The sequence below is a fragment of the Chrysochloris asiatica genome, unplaced genomic scaffold (assembly GCF_000296735.1).
Source record: "Chrysochloris asiatica unplaced genomic scaffold, ChrAsi1.0 scaffold00073, whole genome shotgun sequence".
NCBI lineage: Eukaryota > Metazoa > Chordata > Mammalia > Afrosoricida > Chrysochloridae > Chrysochloris > Chrysochloris asiatica.
Genome location: NW_006408591.1, coordinates 12,176,573 through 12,186,890, shown reverse-complemented (window position 1 = coordinate 12,186,890; position 10,318 = coordinate 12,176,573).

The following is a 10,318-nucleotide window of genomic DNA, read 5'->3' as shown; positions in this document are numbered from 1 at the left end:
TGAGAAAATGGTTACAAAGTACTTACTTAAGAAGTGCCTAGAACAGAATGAGCTGTTATTGCTACTATCACTATACTAAAACTGCTGCTATGGCTGCTGCTACTACTGCTTTTATATCTGTCATTGAATCAAATGACCAATTCCTAAGTATGTAAGATTAACTACCATCTAACTTAATAGGTTCTGCTGTGGTGCTGTGGGTTAATGCATCAGACTGCAAAGCTGTTTGAACTGCAAGGTTGGCGGTTCAAGCTCATCAGCTGCTCCTTGGAAACCCTATACAGGGTCTCTATGGGTCGGAACTGACTCGACGGCACTTAACAACAACACAACAACTTAATAGGTGAATCCTGGTGTAGTGCTGTGGACTAATGCTTCAGACTTGCAAAGTCATTTGAACTGCAAGGTTGGTGGTTCAAGCTCACCAGGTGCTCCTTGGAAACCCTATAAAGGGTCGCTATGGGTCGGAATTGATTCAACAGCACTTAACAACAACAATAACTTAATAGGATGTGTTCCCTGAATCACAGTCAAGTTATTTTCCTTTTGACCCTCATAACAAGATTCTCATTTGTTTATCACTTTTATTTCCCTTGTGCTATTTCCCAAGCTGTATTGTTTTTCCACTTGCTGTTAATTTTGAAGAAGAAGAAGAAGAAGAAGAAGAAAAAAAAAGATAATGAATGTAAGATTCCATTGAGGAATCTTTCCTTAGTAAGACATGATAGATGGGGAGATATAACAAACATTTATATGGGGTTAGATAGACCATACCTTAGAAAGAGTAATAGATGATTCAATTATAGAAGCCATTCTAGTAAGTTGTGTGCAAATGAAGATATTGAGGATGTGGACAAAGATCATTGCAACACAAATGGCGGAAGTAAGACATCACTAACATTACACATATTTTTAAATGATATGAACCAGAGGTGTATAAGAAGCAGCAAAGATTTTCATCAACCAAGAAACATCTCCTTCTGGCTTCTATAGATGTTGGTTTTACAAACATGGAAAACGTGTATGTGGGTTGTGATAGCAGAGAAAAAGGAACATGTCAAATGTACAAATTTAATGAATATTCACAGTACAGGAGAGCCATGAGAAGAGAATCCTCTCTTGCTGATGAATAGCATAGTGGTTACGAATCGGGCTGCTAATCTCACGTTAAGCAGTTAGAAACTACCAGTGGTTCTGCGGGAGAAAGATGAGGCATTCTGCTCCGATAAAGATTTACAGCCTCAGAAACCCTGTACAAGGTTGCTATGAGTTGTAACCGCCTTCACAGCACTTAATAACAACAACAACAATGTAAAACCTACAGCTGTTATCATTATCTTTATATTCTGGTTGGAAGAAGCAACTAGTGAAGATAAGCACGTAAACAAATAACATAAATTTAGGTATGCATATTTACTATACATGGATAGTCTATGGATTGACTTTGCCAGCAATTTAATAGAGAATAGGGTCTTTGTATGTCAATTTCAAATATGCTCTATATCACCATATGAAGACAGCTATTTCATAAAAATTTACTGTGTTATCTGATGATTATCAAATTTAATCTGAAACTCAGAATGGATAAGAAAAATATAGGACTATTCTGTGTCTATTATATAAAGAGATTATATAATAGCACTCCTTGTCAATTACATAGGCGCTTAAAATATTTTCTACATTTGGATACATAATATCATCCCTACTTATCCCCACTCATCTTTCATAATCCCAAATCTCTTTCGGGGAGTTCCAATCCTGTATAGCCTTGGTGGCTGTTGTTGTTAAGTGCCATTAAGTTGGGTCCAAATCACAGCGACCCCATATAGGGTTTCTGAGGAGTGCTTGACGAGTTTAAACCATCAACCTTGCAGTTCAAACCAAATTTGTGGTCCAGTTCTTATCTTATAGTGCCACACCAGAACTCTGTATGTATAGCCTTGGTGGGAGTTAGTTTAATTCCTCCTAGTGAGGAATCCAACAAAAAAGAATCATCTTCTTGCCAGTTCATCAAGCTAATAGGCATATGATTTAACCTTAGCCAAACATACTCTCTTGAGATATCTTGAGAGAGTGACAAAATCTGGAGAGTGAAATCTTGAGAAAATGACATAGGGCATGAGATCACATGTTTGTTATCATTATAATAAAACAGGCATAGTCTGGAAGGCTAAGCTTTCTGGATTATGAATACTGCTCTGTCTCTTTTTGTATTTGCAAATAGTCTTCACACAATAAGCTCTTTTAGGACTGAGGATGAGTTTATTAGACTAACTGTGCTGGCTCTATTTTGAGGTAAATTTTACCCCCCAAAAAACGGGATACAGATTACAAAAATATTAACTCATAATACAATCATGAGTTCATGTTTCAGGTGTTTAAATACTTTATCAATCTTCCATATGATTCTAAATAAAGAGTATCTTAGAGCATCAGGAAAATCTCATATTTATTTTATATAATTACTATTTTATTTCCAAGTATTATTTTGTTGGTGATATTTAATTGCCATACTCCTTTTGGGAGGGTTATGGAAACTAATAGAATTCGTGAAGAGCTATTCTAAAAAGCAAATGCAGTTTGTGCACACCTGGTATCTCATTCACATCAGTATTACCAGAGTCAATATTCATTTTTCTGTGTGCACTTATTGTGTAAATATCAGAATAATATTTTCTATAATTTTAAAGGAACTCTAACCATCATAAATAATCTCAAAATTCTGTTTTAAATGACATTTTATATCCAGTTGCATTTAAATATCTCCCATCTACTGCTTTGTTGTTGTTGTTAAGTGCCGTGGACTCAATTCCAACTCATAGCTACCCTGTATAAGGTTTCCAAGGAGTAGCTGGCAAGCTTGAAGAGCCTAACTTGCAGTTCAAGACGACCTTGCAGTCCAGCACATTAGCCTGCAGCGCCACACCAGGGTTTTATTGCTCTTCTTTAAATTAAAACTTAACCTGGCATTTGTTTTATTAACTTTGATTATTATTTGGTTATGCTTTAATGCACCATGTTCCAAAATCTTTGCATTTAAATTCATACTTGACAAGAACTATGACCATGTGAGAATCAATATCTATTCCTGAATTTAGTCCTCTGCATTTTTATCTTGAATTAAAACAACTTGAAGTGTTCACAACACCACCTTTAATCAAGTGTAACCATAAACTACAAAGAATTGAAAATGAAATCAGTATAAGACATTTCACACTTGAAGCAGTCAGATGATAATAAGTTTCCACCTGTTAACATATTAACAACAGTGTTAAAGAGCACAATGTGCCTGAGGTATTACAAGTCTGTGCAATTTTACATCTGTCAAGAAATGGTTTGCTTGTTAACAACTGGTTAGAGTATCAAAAGCACAGTGAATTCTATGGGGAAAGTTGTTGTATAATAAGGAAAATGGGAACCTTTCAATTCTTAATTCATTTAAAATAACCCATGAAAAGCACTCATAATATAGCAAGGAGGATTGGCCTCTGGAGAGAATTAGATGACCTTTCATACTAGACCATTTTCATCCCTAATATCTGTGATTAATATGTCATAATTTGGAATGGTGTACTCAGAAAAAAAACAGCAATGCTGTATATTAATACGAAGAGACTAGGCATAGCACAAAGAAATGTGGGCGTCCAACACTAGTGATTGAAATTTTAAGGTTAAAGAGGGCACATGGTGATATCATCTCATCTTACTTAGAGGTTGATTAAACAACTTTTTTGTTTTTGTTTTATTGTATTGAAATCTAACTGGCAATATAACTACGCCATATCAATAACTTCTACATGTGTAATTCAGTGCTGTAGATTATATGTTTCAGGTTATACACTTCTTCTACTCTTTCTTCAAATCATTCTACCACCTTCACATACCTTCAGTGTGCTGTAAGGAAATACTCTCCAACTGGTATCTACTAACAATTTTTGTTCTCAACATATTGTCTTATTTCATATAAGTTAAATCATATAATATTTGTCCTTTTGTGACTTACTTATTTCACTCAGTTTAATGTTTTCTAGGTTCATCCATGTTATGGCAGGTTTCAGATCTTAATTTCTCTTCCTATACAAGTATTATTCCATTGTATGCATATGAGTAAATGAAAAAGTACTGTTAAAAATCATAGAAACAATTATTATATAAATATATGAATCTCTTATTTCTTGGCATATCCTCAATCTAGGTCTATACACTTCTGAAGATGGTTTTTCATCTCTTTAATACTTCCTAAAGATTTTTACCCTTCTATTTATACCAAATCAAAATGGTAGTTTTAGTATCCTTGAGGGAAACCAATTGCTTTCCTTTTAATAGCTGCTAAAAGTTTGGGGACCAAAAAGAAGCCCGAAAGGTGCAAGATCAGAACTGTAGGGTGAATGGGGTTAGAATTTCCAATGAAATTATTATAAGACAGCCCTTGCTACTCTTAAAGAATAATATCATAAGGGAAAGTTCAAATGGTAGTTTAGAAAAAGTATTATGATATTTATGTTTAGTATATTTTCAAATATTTGTACTTCCCATTGTTGTTGCTGTTGTTAGGTGCCTTCTAGTTGGTAATGACTCACAGAGTCACTATGCACAACAGAATGAAACAATGCTCTGTCCTGCAACAACTTAACAAGTGTTGCTATATTTGAGCACATTGCTGCTGCCACTGTTCCAATCCATCTTGTTAGGGTCTTCCTCTTTTTCTCCAACTCTCCACTTTCCCCTTCATAATACCCTTCTCCAGGGACTGGCCCCTCCTGATAATATGCCCAAAGTCTGTTCATCCTAGATTTCAAGGAGCATTTTGGCTATACTTCTTCCAACACAGATTCGTTTGTTCTTTTGATAGTCCATTGTACTTTTAATATACTCCTTCAACACCATATTGAAATGTCTCAATTCTTCTACAGTCATCTTTATTCACTGTCCAACTTTTTTGTTCATATGAGGTTATTGAAAATACCATGTCTTGGGTAAGGCACACCTTAGTCCTCAAACAGACATCTTTGCTCTTCAACACTTTAAAGAAGTCTGGTGTAGAAGATTTGTCAAATGCAATATGTTGTTTGATTTGTTGACTTGTGCTTCCATGAGTATTGATGGTTAATCTGAGCAAAATGAGGCCTTTTGGCAATATCAATGTTTTCCCATTTATGTGGACGTTGCTTATCAATCTAGTGGTGAGGATTTTTGTTTTATTAACATTGAGTTGCAAGCCATACTGAAGACTATGTTCTTTGATCTTCATCAATAATTATTTTAAGTTCTCTTTGATTTCAGCAAGTAAAGTCATATCATCTGCATATCACAGGTTGTAAACAATTCTTCCTCAAATTCTGATACCATGGTGGACTCTGTGGGTGGCAGCAGAGACAGCCAGGTAGGAAAGGCTCTGTCAGGGAGGAATTGAAAACCCAGAGAAGTGGTGCTCATGGAATAACACCAGAGCTCTGGATCGACCATAAGGTCCAGGATGTCAGTTTCCCACACTCTCAAGTGAAAAAATCATGATATAAAGGAAAATACTGTGAGAAAGAAGTCACTGGAAATGGGGCTCCCTCTGTGGCCAACCCAGCCGGGTGGAGTTCAGAGGCAAGCTACAGCCAGACTGACACAGGGAACCAGTGCTAAAAGTGTTGCAGTGATTTGCAAAAGGAGGTGTGGGGGATTCTACATATTTTTCCTCCTATTCCCTGTTGCACCTTCTTTGCCCAGCCCAGACACCTTCAGGTGGATGGGTGTGCACCGCCCCCCCCAAAAAAAAAGTCCAGCACAGACCCCACAATGGTACAGAGAGAAAGAGCTTGTCAGCTACTTATGATGTCAGCCTCAGGTTTGCAGCCCTAAAATTAACTTATGCAGGACCCTTTACTATCTAGCAAGAAAAAAGCAGGCAGGACCCTTTACTATCTAGCAAGAAAAAAGCAGGCCTGTCAGGCCTGGCAGACAACCATAGAACAATCCATAAAATGATAAAACTATCTCAAAAATTACATTGTGTACAAGCAGATATCTAACTGACCTTCAGAAACAAAAATAGTAAACAATCTTTCTTCCATTAACTTCTCAATATCTATCTGCATACCTCCACGGTGGTGACTAGAGGAGAGGCCTGAGGTAGCAGACACCCCCAACTCCTACTGGAGGCTTCAATGGTGCACACACACTGCCTATGTAACAAGGCAACTGGACAGTCAGGCACGGTTTTATTTTTGTTTCAAAGTGGTGTTTTTTTTCTCTGCTTTTATATTGCTTCTGCTTTTGGTCCTTTTGATCACACATTTTTCCTGGAGGTGGGAGCTTTTTCTCCCTACATTACCCAAGAAGAGACAGCAATCATGGCCATATAGCCAAGCTACAAACATACCCCATAATGTTCCACCATTGAGACAAGAGCCAATAACAACTGCTAAGCAGTACATGCATAAAGGGAAGTCTGTCTCCTGATAATATCCACCAGGAGACACCCAGTAAGCTTAATAACACAGCAACAAACATCAATTTAAGTATTAAAAAACCCACATAACTACTGAAAGTGACAAACAAAAGATCTCAAACACAACAAACAATCTGAAAACGTGTCCCAAAACAGAAAAGAGTAACTGAGACAAATGTGCTGGAGACAAAGGCTCCCCAGAAGAGGAAAAGCAGGTTTTGGATTTGCCTGAGAAGAAATTCAGAAGAATGATATGGAAACAAATTCAAATGCTCTGAAAATAGGTGGAGGAAAACTAGGCAGATGTTAGGAAAGTACTACAAAAGCAATCAAACAAGATTGATATAGAATTGGAAACAATTCAAAACCTGCAAAAAGAGGTCCAGATGATTAATAATATAAGATCAGAAATGGACAATACACTGAAAGGGCAAAGGAGCAGAATAGAAGAGATGGAAGCTAGAACTAGTGAGATGGAAGACAAATCACTCAATACTACTAAGATAGATGAGCAAACAGAAAAAAAGGATAAAAAAAATCTGAAGAAAGGCTAAGATTCAAGCTGGATAACATGAAGAGGAACAACTTAAGAATTATTGGCATACTGGAACAGGAAGAATCAGAGATGTCCACAGAGGAGATACATGAAGAGCTTCTGGAAGAAAATTTCCCTAATATCTTGAAAGATGAGAAGATAAACATTCAAGAAGCAGAATACACCCCAAGAAGGATAGACACCAAAATAAAAATCACCAATACATATAATAATCAAACGTTCCAAAATCAAAGACAAGGAGAGAATCCTAAAAGTGGCCAGGGAGAAAGCAATTGTCTCTTACAAAGGCAAGCAAATCAGATTAAGCCCTGACTATTCAACACAAACCAGGGAGGTAAAGAAGGCAAGGGGAAGACATATACAAAACCCTAAAAGAAAAAATAACTGCCAACCAAGAATCATTTATCCAGCAAAATTAACAGTCAAATATGATGGTTCAATCAAAACATTCCAGGATAAACAGAATCTAACATATTTTATCAAAACCAATCCAGCACTTCAAAACTTACTTAGGTAGTTCTTTGGAGTGAAAACCAACAAGAACAGACAACAACCAGAGATTGACAGACATGGCAACACCATCTGGAACTCAGTCGACAGATAGCAAAGTCTAAAACAGAACAATACTATAGCAACAAATTCAAAGGAGCTGAAAGCTCAATCGAAGATCAAAATAATATCAGTATCAAAGAAGGGATAAATGTAGAAGCAGAGATCCAGGTGGTGAGGCTGTCAGGATACAATAGATTCTCTTAAATGGAGAGAAAAGTTAATAGACTATAAGGTAACACCAGAGAAAGTTAATACTTCACAACTTACCATGTAAATGAACTTCCAAGCAGAACAAGCAAACATGAAAACTTAGAAGAAATTGACAAGAAATAGCACAAAAAACACAAACTCAGCACAAGAAGACATGCAGAATGCAGGAAAGAACAGCACTACCAAAAAATTAATATAATGACAGCAATTAATATATACCTATCAACACTCACTGAAGCAGTATCAAGAGATCAAATGATGTATTGCATTAAGCAAATTGGCTGCACAAGACCTTTTTAAAGTGTTGAAGAGCAAAGATGTCAGCTTAAGGATTAAGGTGCGCCTGACCCAAGCCATGGTGTTTTCAATTACCTCATACACATGTGAAAACTGGACAGTGAATAAGGAAGACAGTAGAACAACTGATGCTTTTGAGTTATGGTGTTGGAGGAGAATATTGAAAGTGTCATGGACTGCCAAAAGAACCAATGGATATGTTTTGGAAGAAGTGCAGCCTGAGTGTTCATTAGAGGCTGAGACGGCCAAACTTCATCTCTCATACTTCAGACATATTGTCAGGAGGGAGCAGTCCCTGGAGAAGGATATCATGTTTGGTAAGGTGGAGGGTCAGAGAAAAAGAGGAAGACCCTAAATGAGATGGATTGGCCAAGTGGCAGCATTGATGGATTCAAGCGTGGCAACAGTAGTGAGGTTGGCCCAGGATCGGACATTGTTTTGTTCTACTGTGCATAAGGTCGCTATGAGTTGGTGCTAACTCAATGGCACCTAACAACAACAACAACAACAACACTACCAGAGCTCCTATACTTATGGATGTAGTAGCTCAAAATTAGAACAAATCTTTACAGCAAGGACCACTCCTACCCCCTTGGTACACAGCGTTGACAGGGATGGGTAACACTGGCTACCCAAAATAGGGGGGCCTATAAAGGCAAGAAGTGACTGGCTTACAAGCTTTCAATAGGGAGCCTAGTTCCAATCAGGGCAGTGAGAGGTAGAAGTGCCACTGAATGATTTCCAATCCATTGGAACCAGGCTGGCGAAAAGAAATGGGGATAAGACTATTTTGGTACACTAGTGAATAATTGGCATCAGGACTGACTGTGAGGCTAGGAAATATACAGTTAGATGTTTTTTGATAAAAGAATTGTGATTGATTTTGCAACCCAGGGTAGGAAGTCCCTGGAACTATCAAATGAGAGGAATGGAGAGCGGGACCCTACCCAGAGAGGCAGTGTTGCCAGGGATGGAGACAGATGATGACATGGACAGATGGAGCGGCTGGGGACACTGGACTCAGGGAGTGAGAAGGGCTGTGTGCTGGCGGCCAGGGTGGGGGTGGGGTAGTGTGGTGTACCCTTTGGGGTTATTTGATGATACATGGAGGGGATTATAATTATTGCAATGAAACAAAATACGATAGGATGAGTGTAAAGCTGATGTTCTCCCATGTAAACCTCACAATAAAAACTTAAAAAAAAATTCTGATGCTATGTTTTTCTTCATAAAATCTAGCTTCTCAGATTATTTGCTCAGCATGCAGATTAAATAATGAAAAAAATACAACTCTGGCACATGCCTCTCCTAATTTTAACCGTTTTGCGTTCCCTCATTCTGATTGAACAACTGCCTCTTGATCTATGTACAGATTACTCATAAGCATAATTGAGTGTTCCAGAATACCCATTCTCTGCAATGCTGCCGTTAGTTTATCATGGTCCACACAGTCAAAAGCCTTTGCGTAGTCAATTAAGCACTGGTAAACATCTTTCTGTTATTCTCTGCTTTCAGCCAAGCTCCATCTGATGTTAGCTATGAAATCCCTCATTCCATGTCCTCTTCTGAATCCAGCATGAAACTCTGGAAGTTCTATATCAGTATAAATTTGCAGCTGTTTTTGTGTTATCGTTAACAAAATTTTACTTTGAACAATGATATTGTCATATTATTTCTGCATTCTATTTGATCACCTCTATTTGGCATGGTCATAAATATGGATCACTTCCTGCTGGCCAGGTCATTGTCTTCCAAATTTCTTGGCATAGATGAGTGAGTACCCCCAGTCCTGCTTCAGTTTGTTGAAAGATTTCAATCTGTATGCCATCAATTCCCAGTGACTTGTTCTTTGCCATTGCCTTCAATGCACATTAGACTTCTTCCTTCATTATCACTATCTTTTGATCATATGATACCTCTTGAAATGGTTGAATATCAACCATTTACTTTTGGTATAGTGACTCTGTGTATTCCATCCATCTTAGTTTGATGCTTTCTGTATCATTCAATATTTTGCCCATGTTATTGTTGTTAAGAGCCAGTGAGTTATTTCTGACCCATAGAAACCCTGTATAGGGTTTCCAAGGAGTGGCTGATGAGCTTGAAATGCCAAATTTGTCATTCAAACTGTTTGCAGTTCAGTGCATTAACCTACAGCACCATACCAGGACTCCCTTTTTGTTCATTGAAATCTTCAGTACTGAATGTTGACGCTTGAATTTTTTCTTCAGTTCCCTCAGCTTGACAGATCGTTTTCTAACTCT